The 6,128-nt window shown below is 43.5% G+C and overlaps 1 pseudogene across 1 annotated transcript; it reads left to right on the forward strand.

The window, feature by feature from the left end:
* The first annotated feature begins 4,508 nt into the window (after positions 1 to 4,508).
* On the forward strand, positions 4,509 to 5,374 carry LOC149380952 (ABC transporter B family member 19 pseudogene; annotated as a pseudogene). The gene is made up of 2 exons (XR_016293820.1): positions 4,509 to 4,908; positions 5,014 to 5,374. The product of XR_016293820.1 is annotated as an ABC transporter B family member 19 pseudogene (transcript).
* The last annotated feature ends 754 nt before the right edge of the window (positions 5,375 to 6,128 follow it).

The following is a 6,128-nucleotide window of genomic DNA, read 5'->3' on the forward strand; positions in this document are numbered from 1 at the left end:
GTTCTTCGTCCTCTGTTGCTGTTCTTTTTGCTTTTCGTTCTCATGTTTTTTTTAGATCTGTGTTTTGTGTTCGTCGTTATCCACATTTTTTTTTCCCTTTTCTTGACCACAATGCTCGGGGCTTTAAATTACGCACTCGAGTCTGTCATCCTAACCATCCGTATCGCTAGGGTTTATGCGAATCGATTAACCTCTTCCCCAATTTCTTACTTAGTCTTTCTCCGTTTTTGGATTTTTTCCTCTTCGTCGGATGCTTTTTTCAGATCTTTATCTTGTGTTCATCGTTGCTGTTTTTTTTTCATTCGTCTTTGTTCTCATGTTTTTTTAGATCTTTGTTTTGTGCTCGTCGTTTTTTTCTTCTTCTCAAAACCACAATTTTCGGGGCTATAAATACGTTCTACGTTCTCAGTTCATCATCCTAGACCAACCAGTATTGCTAGGGTCTATGCGAATCGATTAACTCATCCCCGATTTCCTACTTCATCTTTCTTCGTTTTTGTATTTTTTTTTTTGCTTTTCATTCTCATGTTTTCTAGATCTGTATATAGAGTTCGACGAAAACCGACGGGGAATTATTTAAAGACCCATGATTGTGACCCTGACCCACGAAAGTCCCACGATTGTGACGATTGTCCCGCGAAAGTCCCACGATTGTGACTGATTGTCCCGCGAAAGTCCCACGATTGTGACTGATTGTCCCGTGAAAGTCCCACGATTGTGACTGATTGTCCCGCGAAAGTCCCACGATTGTGACTGATTGTCCAGCGAAAGACCCACAGTTGTGATTCAAGTGACCTGGGAGACCCGATTGACCCGCGATAGACCCATGACCAAGATCGAGACCCGTTTGTCCCGCGAAAGTCCCGCGATTGTGACGTATTGTCCCGTGAAAGTCCCACGATTGTGACTGATTGTTCCGCGAAAGTCCCACGATTGTGACTGATTGTCCAGCGAAAGACCCAAAATTGTGATTCAAGTGACCTGGGAGACCCGATTGACCCGTGATAGACCCATGACCAAGATCGAGACCCGCTTGACCCTCGTAAGACCCACAAGATCGGAACCGAGATTGACACAAGAAAGGCTGGTGATTATTTCTCATTCTTGTGTTTCTTTTTTCTACACAATAAAGACGGAGTCAGTTTTCTGATACTATTGAATTATGAAACTCATTTATGATTACTCTAATAATGTACTTGAGACTTATAAATATGCTTGTCGGCTTATGCATCAGGTTCATCTTACCTTAAAACAGAGCACAAAACAAAGGGTAATTCCTGGTAACTGATTGTCATTCCGGGGTATTTAGTATATTCTTCATTTTCTGAAGTAGCTAAAAATTGTTCAAATCCTCACTCGACCTCCTCTCATTGAACCAGGTGTTAGAAGCTCAGTGTAATAGTAGTAATGGTCAACTTAATACCTGATTTGAGAAGCTGTTACAGTCTTCATAGTCAGTCCTGAATGCAGAGGTTTTCGTTTGATAATGGTTTATCTTCTCTGAAGCTGCTCTGACTGTGTTTAATTTGGGCAGTTCAAACAGAAGGGCTCTGTGCTTGATAAGTCTGGGAAGCCAATCCTCACGGCAGCCGATAGTTCAAACCCGTGGTGGAATCTGTTAGAAGAAGCAGTGAAAAAGGCTAACGCAAAACTCGGTAAGACCCGCTTGACCCTCGTAAGACCCACACCGAGATTGACACAAGATCGCGGAGTTTTATTGTGACACCGAGAATGTCCCATGAAGAACACTCGGGGATATCAGTTCCAAAGAGAGAATGTCGATATACGACCCATGACCAGCGATATATTCTAAGACTCACGAGCAGTGAAAGACCCGCAATTCTGACCTTGACCTGCGAAAGTCACACGATTATGACCAGATTGTCCCGCGAAAGTCGCACGATTGTGACTCGATTGTCCAGCGAAAGACCCAAAATTGTGGTTCAATTGACCCAGAGACCCGATTGACCTTGCAAAAGGCTAAGATATGAGACCCAATTGAGCCACGTAAGACCCACAAAAGAGATTGACCCGTGAAAGGCTTGTGATTGTGACCCAATTGACCCATAAAGAACACTGGGGGAATATCAGTTCTAGAGAGAGAAAGTCGATATATGAATACGCTGCTTTGGTCTCAAGCATTGTTCAGACTCAAAATGCGTGGAAACGATGTCGAGACCATGATGGTTTCTGAAGCTGCTGCTGATTGGATCAAGGTTTTGAAGATGTTACGTACGTAGCACATATTGAACAGTTACAGCTTATGGCTAAAACCCGGCATTATGTTGCCTATTCCTGCAAGGCTTGCTTGTTTGCTTTATATGTTCTGTTCTTGTCTTATTGGAAACTTGCAACTGTTTTAGCTTGTGCAAGTGATTAACAACAAACAACATTGTAATCCCATTACCTAAACGCAGGGAATTGTAGGGAATTGTACGTTTCTTAAATAAAAAAAGGTGTCAACAAACATGAATCGAATGAGCCACCACGATGTGTGGTTTCAGAGAGCTGTCCAATTGAAACAGAAAAAGATTGATGACGGAAAATTGTAGATCCTATGTGGAGTACTTGATGGTCAGACTAAAAAGAACAAAAAAAAAAAAAAAAAAAAAAGACGGGGATTAAATAGATAAAAAGTTTCTTTTGGAAAACCAAGGTTCGTTACCTTGGAGATATAGCCATATTCAATGATAATTTGTCCTATATGAGATACCTTGTACTCCAAGGAAAAATCCTAAATGGCACGTATCAGCTTGTTCAACAAGAATAATGTAACTTCTGATAAAAGTTCACTGATATAGAACTTTGCTTGATTATAAGTAAGACATGGGAATTCAATAAGTCTCATCTCCAATTGATACTTATTAATAAAGTTTGTGTTATTTGCCCTGATACAATCCAAAGTAGGTGTGACATGATTTACAAAGTGCAACAAAACTAAAGCCTTCCTTGTTGAAGCTGTAATGTTTGCCCCGTGAATGACACACGACCAAGACCCTGTTGACCCACAAAGACCCTCGATCGAGCTCCGATTGATCGAGATGGACCCCTGGACAGAAATCGTAGAGTTCCTCGAATAATTGAGCTTCGTCGGTGCGATCACGTAAATCTGTTGCAGAAAGAAAAGCCGACTGGAAATTACATGGCAAACTCAAGAGCCATGAGGCCTTATTCAAATCATATGCTAAGCCATATCAGATCGTTACGGGAATAACTTCATAATGTTTAGGCGACATGTGGGACTACGTTCATACCTGGGAGTAAGCATAAGAGCTAGCTTTCTATCTGAATGAAGATGAGATTGTCTAGCAAATTCCAAGTTGTTTCACAAAGGTGTCCTTTGGTTGGAAAGTTCAATATGTTTCGTTTCTTTCAGGCATGCCTTTGAAGTCTGTCAATGGTGTACATGTGAGTCGGTCTTTGTCTGTTTAAAACCTGAAATTGGTTTGCGATTCGGAAGGCGAAGCTATGAAATCCGAGATAAAATTTGTCGCATTTGATAATACAAAGCAATAATTATCAATAAAAAGGATAACTTGTCTATCACTCTACATTCCACAACTTGAGTCAGAAATCAAGCGTAAGAAGTTGAATGAACTTGAAGACAACTCTTGTGGTGACACATGGGCATAAACTTTGGTCCGGCTATGAGCTCAGTCCGATTTCCTCAGCGTAAAGAACGCACTTTTCCCACAAATCTCACACCTCGAATTCAGCTCCACCAAATCCGCAAGAGGATTTATGTCCAGCATCGACCCGAAGCTCCTCCTGCAATTGAATTGATCGTTGAACCACGCATAAGTTTACACACAGTTTGATGAACTTGACTGGTCTTCTCTAGAGAAGTACCTCAAATAGTCACCGTCGAGTCCCAAAACGACAATTATTTTTCCATCACGGTCTGCCGCTTCGCAGCAGAAATTATAGACGTACTCGAAGAAGTAAGCGTCGTCGATATCAATCACGTAAATCTGTTGCAGAAAGAAAGCCGAGAAGAAAATTACATGGCGAATTCAAGGACCGTGAGGCAGGTATGTGTAACGTAGGGGCATCTAATCTTGATAGGTAAACTATTTAATGACTGCTAAACCGGAAATAAAAATTACGATAAAAAGACGTAATTTGATAATATATACGTATCAGCATACAAATCTTAGTTAATAATGTTTAGTTTACTAAAAAAAACAATAACACTGTATTTGGTTTAATAACATGTATTCCCAGTAAATAATCTTTAATCATGTAAATGGTAACGAGATTATAAATTCTGAAATACAAAGCCCACATGTCAGATTTTCATGCGAAAAGGTTATTTGATGTCTCTTATCTATGAGCCTGTATCTTAAATGGACTGTGATGTATGAAAGATTGAGTGATGTGATCCCTACTTCACTATTGGGGATGTTTTTCTTTGCTGGCTTTGGCAAGATTTTCATTCCTTTTTTTTCTTTTTTTGAAATAAACCTGGGAAGTCCAGGAGAATAGATTACGACACTTCGGCCAAGCAAATGTCCATCAGTTCTGGGGGAACAGACTCCACCCAGGTGTACGTTCAACAAAAGCGAGGCGAAATTACTCCCGCTCCACAGATACCCCTCTCCCGGGAGACAGAAATTACGTGGGCGAGGCCAGCGGGCAATATGATCCGTCCTTCCGGGTTCATCATGGGAGCCGTGGGGTCCGTCCTCTCCGGGTTCATCGGCCCCACTTTCGCCATCGTGATGAGCAACATGATCGAAGTCTTCTACTACAAGAACCCGGCCGAGATGGAGAGGAAGACGAAAGAGTATGTCTTCATCTACATCGGGGCCGGCCTCTACGCCGTCGTCGCTTATCTCATCCAACATTACTTCTTCAGCATCATGGGCGAGAATCTCACCACACGAGTCCGAAGAATGATGTTAGCAGGTAAATTATACAAAATAGCCATTCGAAACTAACAGTTTTTCTTGAACGAGAACTGATAAACATCAGTGGTCTTAATTTTACGTTTTTTATTATGTTCTTGATTAGCGATACTGAGGAACGAAGTCGGGTGGTTCCACGAAGAAGATCACAACTCGAGTCTCGTGGCGGCGAGGCTCGCGACGGACGCGGCGGATGTGAAGTCGGCGATCGCGGAGCTGATCTCGGTCATACTTCAGAACTTGACGTCACTCCTCACGTCATTCATCGTCGCTTTCATCGTCGAGTGGAGAGTGTCTCTCCTCATCTTGGGAACTTTCCCACTTCTCTTCCTCGCCAACTTTGCACAGGTAACAGAAAAAAAAAGATAAAAAAAAAGAACATAATTATTAACACAACAACACAACAAGTCTTAATAATTTGCGTAAAAGAGCTTCATTATTGTTTTGCTTTGATGGAGTGACCCAAGTCCAGCAAGTGACCCATATGGACTTGTGCCCCTCGTCCTCCGGAGTGCAGCTCGCCGTTTCTGGCATTCCAGCAGGCCCACGCTACGGTCGAAGATCTCAAAGTCCAAAGTCGAGAGGGCTGCTTTCATGTGGATGAGGAAAGCGGTGGTATCTCCGTAATAGGCTGCTTTGATCAATTCTCCCCACCCGGTAAGCTTCCAAATCTTCGAGCTTACCTTGCAACCCCACACCGCGTGGAAGACAGTTTCCCGATCAGCCATACACCTTGAGCACCAGGGGTCGTCCACGTCCATCCCTCGGTTCACCAAATTCCCCGCGGTTGGAAGCCAGCCCTTCCCCGCCCTCCATAAGAAAACCCGCATCTTCGGGGGGAGCTTAAGCTTCCAAAGCTCGTCCCACCATTTCTCCGTCTCGCAAGGATCCGACGAACAAATTCTTCCCATAGCCTTCCGAGCCACCCGATAGCCGCTCCTAACGGTATATTCGCCATCCTTTGTGTAGTGTCAACAAAGCTCGTCGGGTACCGAGGAGGAAACACAAGGAATTTTGAGGACTTCCTCAACGTCCTCATCACAAAGGACCTCTCGGAGGCGCGGGATATTCCAACTTCCCCCCGGAACTTTCAGCGCCGCCACCGTCGTTCCTACCGGGAGGAGTGCCGGGTCTCGAACCGAGAAGCCGGTGGTCCTTGGAATCCAACGCCCATACCTTGCATTCACCGAGGCCCCCGAGCCAATCCTCCATCTCGAGCCT

Source organism: Urtica dioica, chromosome 11, assembly GCF_054948205.1.
Source record: "Urtica dioica subsp. dioica isolate 48M chromosome 11, U.dioica_male_clone48M_v1_H2, whole genome shotgun sequence".
In the NCBI taxonomy this organism is placed as follows: Eukaryota; Viridiplantae; Streptophyta; class Magnoliopsida; order Rosales; family Urticaceae; genus Urtica; species Urtica dioica.